Source organism: Hevea brasiliensis, chromosome 1 (assembly GCF_030052815.1).
Source record: "Hevea brasiliensis isolate MT/VB/25A 57/8 chromosome 1, ASM3005281v1, whole genome shotgun sequence".
In the NCBI taxonomy this organism is placed as follows: Eukaryota; Viridiplantae; Streptophyta; class Magnoliopsida; order Malpighiales; family Euphorbiaceae; genus Hevea; species Hevea brasiliensis.
The window spans coordinates 53,866,937-53,891,154 of record NC_079493.1 but is presented as its reverse complement, the minus strand read 5'-3'; positions in this window follow the sequence as shown (position 1 = coordinate 53,891,154).

Genomic DNA, 24,218 nt, shown 5'->3' with positions numbered 1-24,218 from the left:
GTTCTTGATTTAATCTAGGGTTCTAAAATTAATCTGATTAATTTTAAAATCTTAAATGGAAAATACAGATCCAAAAACATATTAAAAGAGTTTTAATATGCTGTTTATCATTGAAATCAGATAGATAAAAATAAATCTTGCATGATGCATGTGACCCTAGATGAAAATTTTTTGAATTCAATGGTATAAACTTGTGTTTTTCACGCTTCCTTTCCTTCAATTAAAATCAACTTACAAAGCAAGTCTAACTCGACACGAGAAGTTCCTCCGCGACGAAGTGTACTTAACAGGATTGTGAAGATAAACGATTAATGGAGGACGAGTTGCAAGACTTAACCCATCGTCCTTGGTTACTTACTTACTTCCCACAGTTCCCCTTCTGCCATTGACTTCCTTATTTTGCGAAAAGTGCCCTTGCGGGTTTTCACTTTCCCTTTTGCCCATCTGACTAGAAGCGCCATTCCAGGTTTTCACTTCTAGTTTTTTTTTTTTTTTTTTTTTTGGGGCCATTCCCTGCAAATTTCATAGCAAAGTACATGAGGTTATCAGTATTCAAATCCTAATCTTATGACAAAACTTTAATAGATTAATAGCGCATTAGAGAAAGAGGTTGAAAAAGGATAATATTAAAGTGTGAGTATGCGAGAAAGATAAAAGCAAAAAGACATATGCGGAGGAAATATGACTTTATTATGGTTTGGAAAATAAAGGTACAGTTTCAAAGAAAAGGGGTACAGGGATGGATCTCACAGATTCCTTGTAGTTGACTTTGAAATTTCTTAACTGCCATTATTTCAAGTACTCTGTTAATGAAGATTCATGCAGTGACGGTTTATTTTTCCTTCCCTGGTCCCATATCTTCTCCCTTATTTCTCCATTTTCTGGTTCTAAAGGCGCCCTTTCGGGTTTTCACCCTTAGATTTTTTTTTTTTTGGCTCGCTCTTTCAGGACGCCCTTTCGGGTTTTCATCCCTTACTCATTTTACAGAAAGCGCCCTTCCAGGGTTTTCGCCTTCTTTCGCACATTTTGCTAAGAGTGCCCTTTCAGGTTTTCACCCTTACTCTCCCTTTTTTTTTTTTTTTTTTAGGCATAGTATCTTTTGACGGTGTCGGCATTCACAGGTCTTGGAAATTCTTCATCGTTCATATGGGTCAAGATCAAGGCCCCACCAGAAAATGCTTTTTTAACCACATAGGTTCCCTTATAGGTTGGTGACCATTTACCCCGGGGATCGTTTTGATTCGGGAGTATCTTTTTTAGGACGAGATCCCCTGGTTGAAATTCACATGGGCGGACGCCTTTGTTAAATGCCCTGGCCAGTCTTCTCTAATATAACTGCCCATGACATGGTGCCGCCAGCCTTTTCTCGTCTAGCAAATTTAATTGGTCCAGCCTTGACTAGATCCACTCCGACTCATCAATCCCTGATTCCTTCAGAATCCTTAGGGAAGGAATTTCAACTTCAATAGGCAGGACAGCTTCCATCCCGTAAACCAGTGAGTATGGGGTTGCCCCAGTTGATGTCCTTACAGAAGTCCAGTATGCGTGAAGGGCGTAGGGAAGCATATCATGCCAATCCCTATAAGTGACCATCATTTTCTGGATTATTCTCTTAAGATTTTTATTTGCAGCTTCCACTGCTCCATTCATCTGGGGACGGTACGAGGAGGAATTGAGATGTCGAATCCTGTATTGATCACATAACCTTTGGACCTTTAGACCATTCAAATTCTTGGCATTGTCAGTGATGATTTCACTTGGGAGGCCATGCGAGTAGATGATATTATTTCCGAGGAATTTTAGGAACGTGTTCTGCGTAATGTGAGCATATGATGTCGCTTCGACCCATTTAGAAAAATAATCGATAGCCACCAGGATAAATCTATGCCCATTGGATGCCTTAGGTTTGATGGGACCAATCACATCAATGCCCCACATTGCGAAAGGCCATGGTGAAATGAGGTTGAACAATTGGTGAGGCGGAACATTTATCGGATCCACGTAGATTTGACACTTATGGCACTTTCGGAAGTACTCGACGCAATCCTTTTCCATAGTAGTCCAAAAATATCCCCGTCTCATGATTTGCTTAGCCATCATATGCCCATTTGCATGGGTTGCACAATTTCCCTCATGAGTCACGAAAAGGATCCTCTTTGCTTCTTCTGCATCCACACATCTCAACAATTCGCCGTTGGAGCTCCTTTTGTATAGAATTTCTCCATTGGGGAAGTATCCCAATGCTAATCTCCAAATCATCCTTCTTTCATTTTTGCTCACCCCTGAGGGGAATTCTCTGGTTCTGATGTAAAGTAGGATTTCATGATACCAAGGTTTACCATCAGGTTCTTCCTCGATCATGAGGTAGTATGCCGGCTCACTCCTTGCTTTAATCTTTAATACCTGAGTCGTCTGGCCTTCTTCCATTTGAGCCATAACAGCTAGGGTGGCTAAGGCATCTGCAAATTGATTCTTGTCTCGACTAAGGTGAGTGAAAGAGATTTCTTCTAATTTCTTAATCAGCTCCAGTAAGTACTTCTGATATGAGATTAGCTTCGGATCCTTAGTTTGCCATTCTCCCTTGAATTGATAAATGATCAGGGCTGAGTCTCCATATACCTCCAACTTCCTGACTTTCATTTTGATGGCAGCCTGTAGACCCATCACACAAGCTTCGTATTCTGCGACATTGTTAGTGCAGTCAAATCTCAACTTGATAGCTATCGGGAAGTGTTTCCCATCCAGGGATACCAATACAGCTCCGATTCCATTACCGGACAAATTGACAGCTCCGTCAAAATACATTTCCCATACATCAGCAGATTCTTTTCCCTCGTTTTCCACTTCGTTAACATGTTCATAAGGGAATTCAAAATCCAAGGCTTCATAATCTTGGATGGGGTTTTTTGCTAGGAGATCAGCGATTATGCTACCTTTTACCGCCTTCCGGGTCATATAGACAATGTTATATTGAGAGAGTATGACCTGCCATTTGGCTATCCTTCCCGGTACAAATGGGCTTTCGAACACGTACTTAATCGGATCCATCCTAGAGATGAGCTATGTCTTATGATTCAGCATGTAGTGTTTAAGCCGATTTGCCATCCAGGCCAACGAGCAACAAGTTTTCTCCAGGAAAGAGTACCTCGACTCGCAATCATTGAACTTCTTACTCAAGTAGTAGATGGCTATTTCCTTTCGACTAGTATCATCATACTGCCCCAAAACACATCCCATTTAGCTCTGTTGGACTGCCATATACAGAATCAGAGGCCTTCCCGCCACCGACGGAACCAATACTGGTGGGTTTGACAGGTAGTGCTTAATTTTCTCGAAAGCCTCCTGACAAACGGAATCCCATTGAGTGGTGTTGTTCTTTCGGAGTAGTCTAAAAATAGGCTTAGCTTTGGCAGTGAGATTGGAAATAAATCTCGAGATGTAGTTCAATTTTCCCAGGAAACTGCGCACTTCCCTTTATGTTTTTGGGGATGGCATCTCTTGAATAGCTCGAACTTTATCTGGATCTACTTCTATTCCCTTCTCACTCACTATGAATCCCAACAACTTTCCAGATCTAGCTCCGAATATGCATTTGGCAGGGTTTAGTTTCAGTTGATATTTCCTGAGTCTCTCAAATACTTTCCTCAGCACCTGCACATGGCTTTCTCCTCCCCTGCCCTTGATGATCATATCATCTATATATACCTCCACTTTTTTATGCATCATATCGTGGAATAATGTGACCATAACACGCTGGTAGGTGGCGCCAGCTTTCTTTAATCCAAAACGCATGACCCAGTAACAAAATACCCCCCATTGAGTGATAAAAGCAGTTTTTCCTTGTCTTCCTCATCCATTGGGATTTGGTTGTATCCAGATGCCCCATCGATACACGAACGTCTGCCCAATCCCGCAGCATTGTCTACTAACACATCTATGTGTGGGAGAGGGAAATTATCTTTCAAGCTTGCTTTATTAAGATCCCTATAATCAACATACACCCTGACTCTCCCGTCGTTCTTCATCACCGGGACAACGTTAGCTATCCATTGGGGATATATAACCACTTCCAGAAACCTAGCATCATATTGCTTCGTGACTTCATCCCTAACTTTGAGCAGCGTGTCAGGGTTCATTCTTCTAAATTTTTGTTTTACTGGGATTGTCCTCGGAATTAGGGGAATTTTGTGCATTACTATATGAGGGTCCAAACCAGTCATATCATCATAGCTCCATGAAAACACGTCTAGGAATTCTTTGAGCAAACTGACGATATCTTCTAATTCTTAACTCTCCACAACCTTAAGTTCCCTTTTTACTTCTTTCGTGCCTAAGTTTACGGTGTGCGTTTTGTCCCCACAAGGCGCTAGGGAAGGTTCATCCCTTTCATCCCTTTCTTCTGTGAGCTCCACCTCAAAATCACTTAAAGTAATGGCAGTTATGGGGATTTCAAAATTAACCAGAGGAATTTCTGAGTCTACTGAGTTACTAGGTGTTAATTGATGAATGGTCCTGAAGAAACGAAAATGGAATACATTATAAGAATGGATTTCAAAAAGGAAAGAAGAAGAGAATTGGATATAACATGTGCTATTAATTCATTAATATTTATGACATAAGAAAAAGGGTCCATTTACAGTATTACACTTGTCATCATGGACAAAATGATCAAGTGTTGATAACCAAAAGTACTTTACTCGAAATTGAGTACAGGGATGTCCTCTGCCGTCCAGTTGTCTAGTTCTTATCCTTCAGCTATTGGCGAGACTAGAGCCTCACACAAGGAATCAGGATGGATGACATCGACGGATGGTTCATCGGGTGATTCTTCAATTTCCGCCGAATTTTCAATGACCGGCTTGGTGAAGACCTCTGTGATTCTCGGGACTACCTTCATTTTCCCGATTTTCTGATCAAATCTTTGATGTCAAAGAATACTTCTCATCCAGAATCGTCCATCCATAAGGGCATCTTCCTCATAACCCAAACCGCAACGGCCAACCTTCTGAATAGCTGGTATAGGCTCGACAATTCCCTGCAATGTGGTGCCTAACCCCTTGCCCTTTTCATAACTGCTCTTGAGCATCACCTTGGCGACCATAGTCGTAGCCCCTTCATTTCTTGAAAATGGTTTCTTGTAATTCAAGAGCTTGGAAAGAGCTTTCCAATGACTCCTCAGCTGCTTCTACATAAGGAAGTGATTGTGGCTTAGTGACCAACATGGCTTCCTCCCCTCTCACAGTGATGATTTTGCCGTCCATAATGTATTTAATCTTCTGGTGCAAAGTTGAAGGAACGGCATTTGCTGAGTGGATCCAAGGCCTCCCCAGCAACATAGTGTATGCGGGCTCAATGTTCATCACCTGGAACATGACGTTGAAAGTACATGCACGAATTTGGAGTGGCAAATCTATGTCTCCTAGCACTCCCCTCCTTGTACCATCAAAAGCTCTTACCACCATAGCACTTTGGCATATGTTTGACCGGTCAACCGATAACCTAGCCAAGGTGGCATTAGGCAGTATGTTGAGCGCGGATCCATTATCAATAAGGACCTTGGCCACTATGCGACCTTTACATTTCACCGTCACATGCAGAGCCTTAGTGTGCATTAAGCCTGCAGGGTCTATCTCTTTTTATGAGAAAGTGACAAAACTAGAAGCCTGAATTTGTCCGACTATCTTCTCGAACTGCCCCAGTGTGATGTCGGGGTTCACAAAGGCCTGATCCAGAATTTTCTGCAGGGCTTGACGGTTCACTTCAGAGCTCAGAATTAGGGACAATAGTGAAATTCGAACAGGTGTCTTTCTTAACTGTTCCACCACGTAGTACTCGCTTTGCTTCATTATTTGAAGCAACAGTTCCTCCTCTTTTTTTGGTCTGGTCGGTTCTTCTTTCTCTGCTTTCTCAGCCTCCTCTTTCGTATTTTCTCGTGGCTCTCCCATTTTTACTTTCCCTCTCTTCTTTTCCTTTTCCTCATTCCCGTAACACCTCCCACTTCGAGTTATAAACTCAACTTCTTGCTCATGTGGGGAGAACTTTGTGGTAGTGACTGGCTGAGGGTTAGATTGGGGAGTAGCACCGCTAGAAGGTCCAGCGTAAATCATCTTAAAGTGCTCGTGAGGAACGAAGCATGGTTTAGGAGGTACTGAAGGTGAGGCAAGGCCAGGAGCCAGTGTACTGCTTGATGCTCCTTAGGTGAAGACTTGGAAATTATAATTCCAAGGTACAGCATGGGTGTTTGTGATGGGGAGCTGAGGCGGAGTTCGAATAATTGTTACTGGTGGTGACGATGCTGGGCTGAGAAGGTGATTCTGTGTTTAGAGGTGGAGGCATTTTAGCCGAATCGGGTTGTGTTTACTCCCTCCTCCATCTTCGACCTCATTTGACATCTCAAGACTTTGAGGGACTGTAACACCCCTCACTCGACTACAGTGTAGCCGAGCAAGGCATGCTACAATCAGTGCCGGAGCACCCTAACTTATCTTACTTTATTTTTTATTAATGTAAATATATAAAATTTCATATTATTGAGATTTTCTGCATTATATATGTTGATAAATGAAATGTTGAGAATTATTTATGAATATGCTTCAAGTGATGAAGTGAACAGAAAAGTTTTGAAAATAATATCGTGATTGAGATTGAGATTTTGATATTGACTTGAATATATATAATGGAGTTTGGATTCGGAAATTATTTTGGAAGTGTTTTCAAACAGGTTCAAAAGAACTGTTTTTCCAATTTACAGCCGGCACCCTGCTGGATTTTCTATAAAATTTGTGGTTAAATTCAGATTTATCAAAATTGAAAATAAATGAATTATAAAGGGATAAATTGTAATAGAAACATAAATTGGTGCTCCGGCACACTGAGTGGCATAACTTGCTCGGCTACACTGTAGACGGGTAAGGGGTGTCACAGGGACAGTAAGTATTGAACCTCTTGTTTAAACTGTTCACAATTTTTTAGTTCGTGGTTAGCTGCCCTCCCATGATAGGGGCATCCCGCCTTATCTTCAGTTTCTGGTGCTTGAAGATAGAGGTAACCTTCCTTCACTGCCATTCTAAAAATTTCTTTAAAGTGAGGAATCAGTTCATCTACCTCTGGTGTCAACCCTTCTCCTTCCGACTCTATCATGTTCACGCCATTGCTCGTATTATGATTGGGCAATGGGTTTGAGGTAACATTGGCGAGGGAACCATTCCCTTCAATCTTCAACCACCCATTCCTGATTACGGCGTGTACTCTTCCTCTGAGTGCCCCGCAATTGTCAGTCGATTGCCCCTGTGCCCCTCCATGATACTCACATTGGGCACTGGCGTCATACCACCTGGGGTATGGTGGCTGAATTGGGTCAAGGGGAATCGGCACTATTTGGTTTATACCGACAAGGTATCGGTATATTTCGCTAAGTCGCCAGGGAAGAGGTGGATCAGGATTTCTTGGTGGTCTCGGATTATTTTGAGGTGGTCTGGGTTGAGTAGGTGGAGGAGGTGGTCTGGGCTGGTAGTTTGTCAGTGGTGGATACTGTGGGCGTGGGTGAGGATAATTTGGGAAAGGGGGTATAATGTTTACAACGGTTTGGCCATGAGAAGGTGTATATGGCCGATAGTTGTTCTGAGGAAGTGGGGAGTGATTGTTCTGTCGAGTGATGGAATGCACATCACCCTCCTTTTTCTTGCCAAAATTAGCAGTCTTCTTTACAGGATTCTCAGTCAACTCCTACAGTCGTCCCATCCTTAAGTTGGCTTCTATCCTCTCACCAGCTTGGATGATGTCCGAGAAACTATTGGAAGTGTTTCCAATCATCAGATTGAAGTATGGAACCTTCAATGTCTCAATGAACAAGGAGCATAGTTCATTGTCAGTCACTGGAGGATACACTTCTGCGGCCTTCTCTCTCCATCTCTGGGCATATTCTTTAAAACTTTCCCTATATCTCTGCACCAAGTTTTGGAGGTCTCTCCTTGTGGGGGCCACGTCACAGTTGAACTTATATTTGTTTAGGAAAGCGTCAGCCAAATCCTTCCAAGAGTGCAATTTGCTCCTGTCCAACTGAATGCACCATCTCAGGGCTGCCCCAGAGAGACTCTCGTGGAAGAAGTGGATTAGGAGTCGATCGTCCTCTGTTAGGGCAGACATTTTGGCAATGTAGGTGGCCAGGTGAATGGGGGGATCTGAGTTCCCGGTGTATTTGTCGAAGTCCGGGATTTTGAACTTGGGCGGCACCACCACATCTGGCACCAATATCAGTGACGCCACATCGAATGAACCATACATGTTCAGCCCCTCTATTGCTCTTAATCTCTCTTCTAGAGTGGACAGCTTCTTGTTTTCTCTCGTCTTATTCTCTCCTCCTACTGCATGAAATACTCCCCCAGTTGGGAGATGAGGGGTGGAATGAACTGGAGGGATTAGGATTGAAGGGTATGGTTCGGCATTCGAGATAGCCAGAAAATAGGAGAAAGGTGGGTCATTATTCAGTGGGGCCAGATTGACGGTGATTGTCGGATCTGGGATCAATGGCTAGAAGGTAAAAGACGCTGAAGCACATTGGGAATCAACCTTTGTAAGAGGTGGGGGAGGTAGTGGTAAGTTAATTTCTGAAGCAGGCTTATTTTGGGACATCTCCCTCATTAGTCTCATGAGCTTTGAGACCTGGTCTTTCAGCTCAGACACTTGCCCTTATAGGTTCTGGACTTGTTCCTGGTCTTCTATTAGCCTTCTTGTTCGTGATCTTGTTAAGTACACTCGCCTGGGTTGAACTGCATGTCTAGTCAGGCTTACTTTGTTTGTAGCAATATTGATTTTCTGCAGGAAATAAAAAATTTAATGAATTTTGAATTTTGAAAAAGAGTAATTAAAGGTCTTGGTTTGGACAAAGGATATGGTAGCGTCTGAAAGCCAAGAGTGAAATCTGCAGAAGAATAATTGCATCAGTTTTATCATGGCATCGTTCGATAGTCCGACGGTGAATGACTGGATTGAACACGCCTCTATGGAACTTGTCCATATGGCGCTTCCAACTTTTCGCATAACCCTAACGAAGGGGTACCTACGGGAGTCATACTACTCATTCACAATTTTACTAAACAGTGGCCCAAAGTTATTCCATTAATTGAATAGTTCATACATGGCATTCTTTACATTGGCCTAGGCTCAAGAAGGTTCTTTATAATGTAATGACAGTTCCTGAGATATTCATAGAGCCTTTCTTCTTGACTGGCGAGGTCGAACATTTTCAGGGCATATTCGGATTCAGGTAAGAGTTCTTGTTTCCCTTGTGCTATCATTCTCTCCAGCTGGTTAACATTCTCTTTTAGCTCTTGATAGAGAGCAGCTTGTCTTTCTTTTTCCTTTCTTTCTTTAGCACATTCTTTCAGAATATCGTTGATAAGCTGTGCCTGCTCCTTCAGTTCAAGCTTCTTCTTTTTGCTCTCTTGTTTATACTCTTCCATGAGTATCTCCTGATATTTCATTTTCTCCTGAAGCTTACTATTATGTACTTCTGCTTCTTTCATTGTAGCCTGGAAAGAGCTCTTTTCCCTTTCCCATCATATTTCTTACTCTTCAAACCCTATCTTTTCGGTCTTCGCCTCTTCCCTGAGCCTTCTCACTTTTCTTTTGAGGATCTGCTGTTGGTCCTCTAACTGTTTTATTTGCTCTTGTAATTGTGAGTTTTCGGTGTTTGCCTTTTGTAGGGAGTTGGCCAAATGAGTGCTAGCTTCTTTTGAAATGATGTCTTGACGGAGGTCGTTGCCTTCGAATTTGGTTGGATCCGCAGTTATGTGTCCTTGATCCCTGCCAGCCCTCCATTTAAGATAATCGCTCGTGACACTTGGACCTTTAGGCGACCTTTCCACCATAGTGATACTTTCTCAGGATCTGCGAGCTATTTTTAATTCTTCCTCATTATCGAGTTCATGGTAGAAATGACCTTAGTGGTATTCTCCTATGTTGACTCCAGACTGGGTTGAGCCGAACTGCCTCATTACTAATGCTGGAGTGTAACTTGTGTACCCGGTCACTCTAATTAGGGATACTGATTGATTGCCCCCCGTGCTGACCAAAATGGGTTGACTCGACGTCCACAATTTCCTCCAACAGTAGTCAGGGCTGTTGAAGCTCAAGATTCGTTCTTGCCACTGCAACTCATCCTTTGGGTTGATTACTAGTCTAGTCATCTTCTCGATGAGAGGCTGGTAAAGGTACCAAGTCAATCCCTTTGTCTCTATAGGACATATGTGACTGATGATCCAGAGGTACAATGATTGAGAACAGCACTTAACGGATCCCTTGCCTTGTCGTCTGCAATAGGTAAGAGTCAACAAAGTCTCTGCAAGAATTGCTGGTACCGAGTTGACTTTCTATTTTTCTACTGCCCAAAATATCTCTGCAACGCTGCAGGTTATGATTCCCTAAGGTCCAGGGAATAAGATCAGGCCGTATATCCCCAAAGCAAGTGCCAAGGAAGCCAGCTCCCATTGTTCCTCCTGGATGTATTAATCCAACCACTTCTTGAGGTAAGTCCAATACCAACCATGAGTGTTTCCTTTGACAGTTTCCCTCATCTTTACTTCCTCCGGGGGGATCCCCAACATATGTGCGAATCATTTCCAGGTCTGTCTATGCTCTAGGTGTAGGTAAATCCGATTCTGCATCGCATAAGGAATTTTTAGCAATGCCTGATATCATTCCATAGTGGGAGCAGTATCGATATCGTTGAAAGAGAACACCCTATACTTAGGATTCCAAACTAACAGCATGGCCTTTAATGCCGGGACTTGGACTTTGACTCGTATCAAGGTTGCAATCCTCCCATATTTCTTCTCAAATCGTGCCTTGAACTGATCAGGAAATGACTTCCAACCATTAGCCAGACCCTTGAGACTATTCATTCTGACCTCAACTTTGCTCAGGTCCAATGGAGGTAATAAGCCAGTATATCCTCTGGTGACATTGCTTCATGGGGGCACTAAACTATGAGGTGGTTCGGGCCATGGTTTAGCATTCTGTTTTGGTCTAAGAACTTCTTCTGCTGACTGACTCGAGGATGCCATGTTAAAAATGAAGCTTATCCTTTTACAGACCTTAATTTGGTGATGCCTACAAGAAAAACTTGTTAGCAGGGTAAATTTAGGTAATTTTGAATTATACTGTTGGCAGAGCAACACCTACACATTTATCAAAGTAGGAAAGTGTGTAGGTTTTATTAACAGTATGATTCAAGATTATCCTAAAAAATGAAAATAAAACATAAGCAGAATAGGGTAAGAGTAAGTATGCCCCTTTTATCCTAAAATAGGGAGAGTCCTGGTACCGGATGGGTGCTGCCTAATTGGATAGTTCTATCTTATAAGGTAGCTTGCTACGGCTTCCTGCTATCGTGATAGTTTAGCTCAAGGTCTAATTTTCTAAAAGCCACAGGTTCCCAAATTGCCCTTACCGTAAACAGTAGAGCCCCATTTTATCCCCATGATACTGTCGGGAAAGTTCCACAGGTATCACAGTAAATAGAATGAGTTTCAATCTGAGCAGAAGCCTTCATGGATACTAACGGGGTAAAACCCACGGGTACCGCTACATGACTCCCTCCTATTTTCCTAAAAGGGATAAGAGAGCCCGGGTATAGGGTTGAAGTGTGTGAGGACATCGTGTGAGTGTTCAGTGTGTGAAGGGATACCTTTACCTCTTCCCAATATGGGGGGAGTTTTTTTCTTCTTTTTTTTTTAGACGAAGAGTGTTGTAGTAAGACAATCAAAACAAGCAAAACAGTTAGCAAAAATAACAATAATTAACACGAGGAATTTTGTAAACTAAGCCCACATAACTATGGTTGGATCGCAAAATTAAATCTGCTTTTGGACCTCTGGGCTAGGGTTGAAGGAAAAATGATCCTCCCCAGTGGAGTCGCCAAGTTGTCGCAAGGGTTTTGCGGTCGCCTGGACGAACCCTCACCGAAGTGGGAAGGAATGAGTCGCCACTTTAATTTTGAGGGAAATTAAAGAAAACCATTTGTGAAATGCAACTTAAAATGATACCACTTCAAACACAGAGATTCTAGGTTCGGGGTCCGTAAACGGGTGGGGAAGGTGTTAGGCACCCCACCTCGTCCGTCAATGAGGGTGAGCGAATTTAACCTTACATTCTTTATAAATTAAAATCGATGGTTAGGGGGGGTTAGAATGAAGATGTTAATCCTTTTGATAAAAGGGAATATTTGATTTTTCACTAATTCGGGTTATCCATATACATAAATAAATGAGATGACCCTTAGTGAGTTGGTGTTGCGTATCAGTTTTATTTAGGGGGTTACTTTGCATATTGTGCTGTCTTAGTTTGAATTTGAGAAAATTCGGGTAAAAGCTTTTCCGATCTCTGGGGATACTCTATTTAAAGTTTGAATGATGGATTTCGGATAAGAACTCTCCTCTGATCTCCACATATTTATTAAAATTTTGGTTGAGAATCGGATAAGAACTCTCCTCTAACCTCTTTAAATGATTATTAAAAGTTTTGACTGTAGATTGGATAAGAACTCTCCTCCGATCCTTTTTTAATATTTATTAAAACTCTTAATTGAGAATCGGATAAGAACTCTCCTTCGATCTCTTTAATATTTATTAAAATTTTGGTTGAGAATCGGATAAGAACTCTCCTCCGATCTCTTTTATTTGATTGAGAGTCAGATAAGGACTTTTCCAACCTCTTAAAATTTGAATACAACTACACATCATAAGAGCCTAAGACTAAGGGTTCTGGCATTCGAAGATGCCGGGGACCCAAATAAGACTTCTTTTAACTCATTGGTACCTGTTAGTAGTATGCCCTAGAGCATATCATTTAGTATGTATCTTGTACATATTTTTAATAATAAAAGGCATTTCCACTTTTCCGTTTACATAATATATTTATGTGTAATAGAAAAGGTCCATTGATATTTTGTTAGAAATATTATTCTTAAGTTGTTAAGAATATGAGTGACAATATTTCTAGCACAAAGTATCATAAATAGGTTCACAATCAAGGATACTTCATAATAAGGACATGACTTATCCAGAAAGATTGTATTCATGTTTGTTCCCAAGTTATTTATATGAGATATAAATAAGATGGAATGGTGAGTCTCATGCCATATAACAAACATGATAGGCACTTATAAATGATAAGTAGGCCGAACCAGTGACACTTATGACAAGCACATGGAGTTTACTCTTGTCAATGTTTTGTCATAAATCATATCGATGCATATAATCTTTAGACTGAGATAGCACAGTTATCTTGTATATAGGTAGTTTGAGTTTGATATCGCTTTCATACTTGTACTATGTATGGGTATATGGGCATGTGTTGGCTCCTGCTAGTTATATATGGAGGTAGGTGTTGATCAAGATGGAATCTGTTCCTCTAAGTAAATAGAGATAAAATCCTATGTTCATTTAATTGTTCTTGATGTTTCAAGTTCTGGCCAGACAGATAGATTTATTCGTAAAAGAGTTTCGATCGTAAAAATCTTTTAATCAAGAACTGGAATTAAAAGAGAACATAATATTCATAGCAAATGGAGTTTGACATAAACCATGACTCGGCTTGAGTTGGGATTTTGTAAGAGAGATTCTAGTGCATGGTAACATATGATTATAGGTTCATTTAAGGTAAATCTTATTACTAATTGGGTGGCCATGGCATGCTATGCTAGGTGTTAACCATGGTCTATGAGGTTCATAAAATGATTTAGAGAAATCATTTATGGTAAGAAAGAGTTCGGATGATATTAAGAGTTGATATCATGTCTCATTGCCAATTAGTGATGAGCCTAGTAAGTCACACACATACACAAGTTATCACCTATTTAAATATGATTTAATTAATTAATTAAAGAGTTTAATTGATTAATTAAATAGATTTGGTTTGCAATTAGATTGCAAAGTCCCTAGCATGACTTGAAACCAAATCTAGATTATTGGATGTATAATATAAGTTAAATTTATATTTAAAGTGTTTAAATATGAATTTAATTGATGAGAAATTAATTAATAGAGATTAATTAATTAATTTATATTTGATATAAATTAATTAGAAGAAGAAAAATAATTATTTTGGGTTGAGAACTCAAAATTAAGACACAGGGGCATTTTGGTCATTTTGCAGTGTGACACGTGGCACCATGAGATGGTGACACATGGCATAACACATAAGCTTGCCAAATATTTTTAATCATGTAAGATGATTAAAATCAAGATTAAATATAGGTTTGACACTTGGCACAATTTGATTGGGTCACTTAAACCTAGAGCTAATCAAAAGGTGACATGTGGCTAGGGTTTAATGTGTTAACCTAGCTATTTAAGTGGGGTTATGAAAAGAAAACAACCAGCAGCCTCTCCTCTCATATGTCACGCCACTTTGAGCCTCTCCAGCTATTTCTCTTCATCTCTCATCAATTCAAAGAGATTAGCCATCAATCTCTTGAATTAAGAACACTAGAAATTGTTTCTAGTGTCCTGTTTGCATCTCTAATCTCTTAAAAGGCAGAACTTGAATTTCTAATTAATAGAAAAGGCTTTAGAAGCTGTTCAAGGGCTGCCATAGGTGTTCTTGGTGTGGACAAGCTAGAGGGACAACATCTGGTGTCTCAAGACGAATCTCAAAGCGCAGACACGCGGCACATCAAGAGGTTAGTGTAATCGTTCTTGATTTAATCTAGGGTTCTAAAATTAATCTGATTAATTTTAAAATCTTAAATGGCAAATACAGATCCAAAAACATATTAAAAGAGTTTTAATATGTTGTTTATCATTGAAATCAAATAGAAAAAAATAAATCTTGCATGATGCATGTGACCCTAGGTGAAAATTTTTGAATTCAATGGTATAATCTTGTGTTTTTCACGCTTCCGTTCCTTCAGTACCTTGTGACTAGATAGGGGATACCAGACTGAATTTTACCGACCTCCTATGTGATTGCCTTACCAATACCTTTCGGCAGGCAACATTTGCTCTATTTCATTTGCTAGTCTGAAATTCAATTTTACTCCGACTCCCCACCTTACCCAGTCACCTTCTAGAGCTAGTCTAGTGGTTCGACTTCATAACTCTCTGATTTATTATCCGAACGTTTATTAAAAAAAAAACTCTTATGTTAAGATACTGCTACTTTTCATTTTATCAAACTACCTATACGTTACCCGTAACCAGAACGCCTACATTAGGAAATAATAAAAGACCAAGGACAAATAAATAACATGAACTGATATATCAAAGATAAACTCGAGAATAACCACCCACGCAGGACCTTCTAACATAAGACAAACTTTAATGAAAATTATGAGCGTAAAAAGAAAATAAAGACGAACACTGAATAAGGCAACGGTTCAGACACTCACCTGTAGGAAGTTGAACCTATTGAACTAACTATGGAGTCACGAATGTTGCAGAGTTTCGAGCCAATAGTCTGGGGACTAATGCTTGCCTTGAAACGATGAATGCCTAGTTAGCATGTAATCGAACCGGAATGATAATGAATGAGATTGAGCTCTGAAAATAAAAGTGGATATAAAGGTGGTGAAAACAGAACTGAAACTTAAGAAAGGGTATCGCAGAGCAACGAACAAACTGAAAATCAAGAGTTCCAGTGTCCAACACTTCTTCAAAGAAAATACTTTAGAAAACTGGTTTCTAAAGTCTTTCTAACCTAAAAATAGCAGAGTAGCAAAACTGAATCAATTTTCAGAGCCTTTCCACTATAATCACCACTCTTTTTCTTCATCCCCTCTCTATCAACAGTTTTCATGCAGGTATTTATAGGGAACGTGTGCTCCCAATGAAGGGTCAGGATTCCCCTTGAAGGAGATGGAAGGTTTGGATCTTAAAGGACATGATCTGATGTTTGAGAATCAAAGAGAATCAAAATGAACGGCTGAGATCCTTTTCAGAATAATTGTCCTTTCTCTCTTCTAATCTGACGGCCCAAAATTTTCTTGTCAAGGGCGATCCGAGGGCTGGGAATAAAAGGTGCCGGTCTTGTTGTCTTCTTCTTTGATCCAAGGGCTCTGGACTTGTCCTTACAAGTAAGATCAACGGTAGAGATTGAGATGTACAGGACTGTCATGACATACTCTGGCACCTATCAGCAATGTGGGCGATTCTGCAAATGAGGCGTGTGGAGGAGATTTGATCTCGTCTACAATGCTTTAACTACCTCAGTTCTGATTATGACGATAGTCATGGGAAGTTGTCTTATTCTCTTTGCATTCTGATCTCCCCTTCCTTCCGATCTTTTCAATATGCTCTTTTTCCGAACTCTCATACTGGGCCCCTCTCCTGATCTCTCTCATTCCAAAGTCTTCTCCTTTCTCCGAGTCAGTTTAGTCAAGGCATTTATTCTTTCAATTTCCGAGGCGTCCACTTTGTTTTCTGCTAGCAATAAATTCTCAGACCTTCTCTATATATATACCTTCAATAGGAAACCTTTCCGCATTTGATTTTCTCCTCTTTCCTTCTCACTTTTCCTGTTCTAGCCACTCCGGCAACAATCCCAGCTATGATAACTGGTTTTGATCTTTTTTCTGGCTGTTCACCTTGTTTATCAACTGGAAATTTATGACCCTGGTGATCAGAAAATCACTATGGTCACCTCTAATGACAATGAAAGAACTGGACTAATTTACCGACCCAAATCGAGAATATCGATTGTGTTGACCTCGAATCGGTCAATTGATGTAATCAGCGAACCAATTTTGGGCGAGAGGACTGCTAATTTCCCTTCGATCTTTGGTGACTGCTCTTTAAAGTTCATTTGGCTTCTCACCACATTGGGTGTCCCGACAGCGGCTCAGTTCCGAGCGATAACATTGACGATGACCTCTCTCATCCTCATGAGAGTCATAGTCACCCCATCTGAGCTGTACATCTATCCGATGTCGATGGCCGGTCTCCTGATCAGACACATCTTTTGATTTAGCCACGAGACTAGGCTTTGACATAGGCCTTCACTAGATAGGGTGTACTGTCGATCTCTAGAGATCGCCCAAATGATGTAATCTCCCCTTTATTGTAACCCGATCCCTAAAGATTGCCCAAATGATGTAATCTCCCCTTTAATGTAATCCGATCTCTAGAGATCGCCCAAATGATGTAATTTGCCCTTTTGGAAATGAAATTTTATTTTGATAATTATTATTTTATTATTATTTCATTGATTATTTTTCGATCTTTGATGTGTTCATCCGATCCGATTCCTAACTGAACAGCTCTTAACCGATCCGTAATTCCAAACATCTGCCTTAATTCACCGATCTTTAACTAGCCGATCTCCCCTTATTTAATTGTGGAGATTCCGAAACATTCGTGAGACGTGTCAGAAAAAGCTGGCGAATCCCACTAACCGATGCGCCACTTGGGACACCGTGAGCATTAAATGCTCAGACGGGTATAAATAGGGGATGGGTCCGCCAGTTGCTCCCTTATGTCATTTTTAGCCTCTCGCGAGCGATTCCAAAATCCTCTCATTTTTTCAAGTTCTTCCGACACCGATCACACTCCAGTAAGGGTTTTGATTTTTCTCTCAGTTTAAAATTTCTCTTTTCTTTGAAAATGAGCGGCGCCGAGGGTAAGAGAGCGGCAAGCCCCCCTTCCGTTCAGATCTCGTGGTCCTCAGATGAAGTAGAAGTGGCCGAACTGAGCGGGCGATCTGAACCTCCTACATCCTCTGTTCCAGCCCGTGGTCAAGCGGGACCCTCAAGGCGAACACATTCTTCAGGGAGAGAAAACCTCCCCATGGACGAGCTGCCATCAATCCTTCAAGAAATCGACCTGCAGTCGTTTAGCCAAGAGTATAACATTCAGCCCGATTCATACGAACTCATTAAGTGTCTCGGTGATCTTCGAGCCGATCACTTCTTCGAAGAGAATGATATGATCATGGTATACGAAGAGCAATTAAAAGCCGGGCTGCATTCCCTCTTGACGACTTCTTCAAGGAAGTTCTAAAATTTCACTAAGTGTGCATAGCCCAAGTTCACCCGAACTCATGGCGGATCCTAGTAGCCTTCAGAGGCCTTTGCCGAGCCAAAGGACTCAGTCCTACAGCTAAGGTGTTCGCCGAACTACATAGGCTAACTCGTCGAAAGGACGACGAGTATTGGTTCTTTCAGGCGAAGCCACATTGTGGGCTTTTTACCGATTTGCCCTCCTCCCTGAAGAATTGGAAGAATCGCTTCTTTATTCTGAGGAGCAAATTCTGAATGGCTTTGAGGGTTTTCCACGTAGCTGGCTGCACCAGGGTCGCTTACTCCCGAAGCGCATTGCCCTAAATAGGGAAGAAGGCCTAATGGTGATGGAACTGAAAGATCAGGCGGCCCGACAGAATTTCTCTTGTTTAGATGCAGTGACGGCCGAACTGCATCATTGGACAATGGAGTTGATTACTGGCAACGAACGCTGGCTTTAGCTCTCTGACCTCGGCCTTGGTACTTTCTATACCTCTGATCTTTGGTCCTTAGCGATCTCACTGACCTTTTCTTTGCGCAGGTATGGCGAGCAGCGAGGCTTCCAAAGAAAGCCGAAAGTGCAAAAGAGAGGTCTCCAGAAAAGTGCAGGAGATGAAGTACGCCGAGGCCTCTCAGACGCCGAGGCACGATCCGAGTGAGATACAGGGAGGTTCGTCCCGACTTTCAGGACCGCCGGTTCTTGAAATAGAAGTGGTTCGGTCTCCTCCTCAGCATAAAGAGCCACCACCACCTCCTCCGGTTGCTTCAAGTGTGGAAGGGGTCCTTCCCAACCACCTGTGAGGACCCTTTCCCGTGGCGCTCAAATCCTAATCCACTCACTGGAGAAGAACCGAACGGTTCGAGAGAATCCAGGCTTTGCTAAGGTCTTAGGGTTCTCCATCTGCCTTCGGGAGGATCGGGATAAGCTAACCCCGAATGATCTCGATGATATCCTGACCCAGACTATGAGCCTGAGTGTGGAGAGTTTGGTAAACCAACATATTGTCCGGGAGAAGGCTCACCATATAAGGCAAGAGATCGAGAAGGTGGGTCATGAAGCAGCTTCCCTCGGATCCCAACTTTCATCTGCCCAAAACTATATAGCTGAAATTGTGGGGCGGATGAAGTTCTATGAGGATAAGTTGACCGAGCAAGCCCATGTTCTTAAAGAGGTTTGGGAGCTCCGATCCGCCGATGTTGCTCGCCTCACTGATGAACTCAAGGCAAAAGAAGAAGAGGCAGTGACAAGGGAGGCCGATGCTTATGTGAACGCCCATGGGGATCTCTTGGCCGAGCTCAAGAAACGTTATCCTAAAGAGGACTTTTCCTGGATGATAGACCTGGCTCCGCAAGACGAAGAGGATAGCGAGGAGGAGGCCGAAGGTGATAGAGGGGGTGAACAAAATGTAGAACAGGCTGGGGGTGATCCTTCAGCTGAATGACTTGTATAAATTTTTAATTTGAAATGAAATGAAGTTCCCCTTTTTTTTAATGATTGAATGAGATCGGAAAGTATCTAAGTTGCATCAACGCCTGATTGTCTGAACATATTAGAACAACTTGAAAGCAATTATTAACCTATGTATGAGAGATTAGTAAAACTTTGTAAACATGAGATCGGCCTAAACCGAGAACAAACACTGAACGAAACTTAAGATTATTAAAACTGGAAACCTGATCTGAACACTTAAGATCAAAAGCACCGTTAAGCCGGATTAAAACTTTAACTTTATTGAACAGCTATCTACAATATTTATGAATGGGGAATCGAATGGCATGAAGAGTTAATGTTGGTTCAATTTTGTTTGACAAGAGAGATCGAAAATGTGATTGACCGGCCGAAAAACTTAGTAATTGATTCGAGAGATCGGATAGGATTTAAATGATATGGAGACTTAGTACTAATTTGATTCCTTTTGGAAAGAGATCGGAAATGTGATTAATTGGCAAAGAGAGGCTTGGTGCTGGGGATCGGCCAAAATATGGTGTCGACAACACCTAGAGTGGACTTTTGACCTAAATGTCCATTAAAAATAAGTGATATTAGACTTTGAAAATGTCATGAAAAATAAGAATTGTAGCACATAATGTAAATAGTGGAAATTGGTGACAAATTAGCAAATTATAAAACTTGGAAATTAATTGATTATAAACTACACTTAGTGGAGCACTAAGTACACATGAAGTGGACATATAAAAGGCCTTTGGATTGCAAATGAAGTCATTTTCAACCTCTCCAAAATCTAGCCAAAACCAACTCCATGAAGAACCTCCATGGACGTCCTAACCAAGCTCTCTCTCTCTTGATTCAAGCCTCCATCTTTCAATATTTCTTCACTAAAGTTTGTCTACACACCATGGGCAACATATAGACAGCAAAAAGCAGAGCAAATTCCATGGATTTGTGAAGCTCAAGTTGAGGTTAGTGCTAGTTTTTCATTCCATGCTTCATTAAAGTTTGTTTTAAGGTTGAGATGAGTTGAATGGTGAAGAAATTTGAAGGTTTTGATGAGTTATTGATGTGTACAATTTTTGGCAGGCATGGGAGCTCATGTTCTTTGAATTTTTCTTACATTAAATTGATGGGAATTAGTGTTGATGGAGTTAAATTGAAGTGCTAGCCAATTAGTTCCCATGTATGTGTAAGTATTGAATTTAGGGGTTTTGGAAAGAAATTTGGAGACCTTAGCAAACTGCCATTTTCGGCAGCCTTGAAGTGCATGAATTGATGCTTGATATCATGAATTAAATTGATGTATTATGGTAATTATGGTTTAAGGGCAGTATATGTGAAGTAGTAGTAGAATTGTATGTAGTAAAAATTATGTGAATACATGTATATATTGTGTTGAATTTAATTTTGAGAATTAGTGTAGTAATATTTGTATTGAACACTTGTTTATTCTACCCAAATTGAGCAACTTGAGACTTGATGAATGAGATTAGAAGTGCTATGAATATTGTATTATAGTTTGGGAGAAGAAGGATTAAACATTGGAAGTGTTCTTTTTTGTGCATGTTGTTTGTGTTGAAGGCAGTAGGTAAATTGAATCATAAGTGAAAATTTGTGACCCCAATTGGTATGAGGCCAATTGGAGGCAAAAATATACACAAAATAGGCCAACTTTCATGTAGAAATGTTGCCAAAATTCTGTCCAGAAAGTGACATGAAAATTGACCAAATCCAGATTGGTGACATTGCAAACATGAAAATTGACCATTTGAATAGCAGTCAGTATTTGGCCATAACTCACTTAAAACAGGTCCAAATGACATGAAATTTATACCACGGAAAGCTTAGACATAGAGCTACAACTCTTATGAAGACACCAAAACCCATAAATGACCATAAGCAAGTCAAAATGATTGTCAAATTTGAGTTACAAAAACTAGCCGAATTGACATTGACCTAAAAATGACCTAAACTCTGCAATATAAGTGCAACTTGACCAGTATTACTACAATGACCATAACTTGGTCCATAGAACTCCAAATGACATGAAATCAGTCCCAAAATTTCAATAACACACAGATCAACAATATTGACAGTTTGACCAAAACCCAAAAATCAAGGGAACTAGGCCAATTAACTTAATTAAGTTGGCACACTAAATCTGGAATTAGCACATTTGACCATCAAATCCAGAAAATTCAAATAAGCATATCTCCCACCAGAAGTGTCCAATTTAAATGAGTCATACCAATCTAGAAAGCTAAGAAACAGACCTAAAACATTGTTTGAGACAACTTTCTCAAATTATAAATGTATAAGGTCAGAATTTAAGGTCAAATCCATTGACCTAATTGAGGACCATGCCAATATAGGACATTTGAGTCCAAGTTAACAATTTGTCTATAAAGAATTCTATAAGACTTGAAAAATGGTAAGCAAAATTTTTGGTTGTCCCTAAGACATAGGGCAACAATACTTATGAAGAATGCTAGACCTCAATGTCATTACAAACAATACAAATAAATTAGTAAATTCAGAACCGAAAATGTCTAAAAAGGAAACTAAACTTTAGATTTGACCTAGTTATGGTTAATTGACCATAACTTGAGCTATACAACTCCAAATGGAGTTATTCAGAAAGGAAATGAAAGAAGACACAATGAGAAACAATTTAATGAAGAGAAATCTATTAAATTTACATTGTAGCCTGGTCCAATAGACAGTAAACATTGGCCATGAAATCTAGAAAATGGCAATAAAATGCAATAAGCTTTAAAATGAAATTGGTAACATATACCAACACTTAGAGACCATAAAAAGTGGCAAATTGGGAACATTAAAATTGACTCACATAGAGTGCATCAAAGGTCAACATTATAGGTTGACTAATGAAATGAATTGAAGGGAATAGTACTAAGCAAATTTAGATATTAGATTTTATTGTTAGAATCAATTTAACTGAGTACTGAAACACTTTAAATTGTGTGTTTTAGTTGAAAAGGATATTGAAAAGCATAAGGAACATTGAGTCAAGGCCTAGAGGCGACTCAAACTAGGTCTGTGCACAATAATTTTTATATTCACTGCTTTTACTAGAAACTTTACTTGGAGAAATGAGTTATGAATAATTTTTTATTGTTTTGGCTTTGGGAATTTTATTTGAGAATTATTGTTTTGCCTATTTTGTAAATGGAAATTTTGAGATAAAATGTGTTTAGTGGTATAAGAGTAAAGTAGGGACGGTAATATGTAACGCCTACGATTCTTGGGAACTCTCACACGTGAACTGTGGCAAAGCGTGACTCTCTGCCCAGGAGCTTGCAGGGACGGTGATACGTAATGCCTTCGAGTGCTCTGATAGGTACACTATATTCCTCCCTTTTTGACTTGCCAGTCTGAGGTGAGTATGGATGAGTTCTCATTAGCTAGCTAGCTAGCTAGCCACCTCCCTCATTGATTTCGATTAGTGGGTGAGTTTCCCTTATCGTGGTGTATAATATGGCATGTTCGGGGAAGTTTGTGTCATGACCTAAGTTGTGTTATTGATTGGCAACACTATGTTTATTAAATTGTTTGATCAAATTTGTGTTATATGAGCTTTGAAAATTGTGACATGAAATTGTGAATCATTTGAATTGTGAATTGTCGATAATTGTTTTATATACCGCATTTTAAATTTTTATTGTGCACCACTGAGTAAATTTTACTCAGCGATAGCTTTTTCATTGCTGTCGCAGGTAGACAGACAGATAAAGCAGCAGAGTAGGGTGCTTGTGCTATACTTTTGGGATTTTATCGAGTATATTGAGTATACCAGTTCCTTGTAAATATTATTGTAATGTATGTGCACTGTATGTATATATTGTACTTGGTCTTCAGTAATTGTAAACTAAAGTTATAAATTATTTTGGCCTGTAAAAATATTGTACTGTAATTTTCTTATCTCAGCTTTGAAATACTTAGTCATTTTGCATTATATTTTTGAAACTACTGAAAGTGATGTTGAATTGAGTTTGACTTATGTTTGAGAAAATTGATTTGTGTTGAGCCATATTAGAGTTTGGGACTGAAATAAATATATTGGAAGTGTTGTCTATAGGTTTTTTAAGAACTATTTTGCTCCAAATATAGACGGCACTCTGCTAAAATTTTTATAAAATTTGTGGCTATTTCAGACCTAATATGTGATTTAACTTCGATTAAAAAAATTTTAACACCTGTCAAAAGTGCTCACCACTGTAAAAAGAAATAAGAAAAGGTTTAAAATCCATTGTAGTGTATTTAATAGGTTATCAGTAGACGAAGTTTGATAATTCATTAGGTATACTACGGGATCATGTTACATCTTACAGAGGCGTAGGGTGTGACATGTTTAGTGGTAGCAGAGCAATGGTTTTAAAGTAAATTTTGAATAATGAATTTGAAATCTTTTTGTCGGTAAATACAACTGCTCAATTGTTTGATACATACAGTACATTACATCATAAATATGATCTAATGGAGAGAAATCTCCTTGTGTTAGTTGTATAAGAAATAGAAAATCCTGTGAAAAGATATGGAAGAGAAGAATAAGATAATAGAACAATCTGTGATGGCGAAAGTATAAGGTGAGGCCCCAGCCCCTCAGAGAGTCGGAAGTCCGACTTTATCAACCCCACTTATACAAATTACTGCACAAATGGCCCAGCAAATGGCCACTTTCTTTCAACAAATGGCTGATAATCTGCCAGTCCAAGCCCAAGTACAAACCCAACCCCACGAAGGCAACGTGAA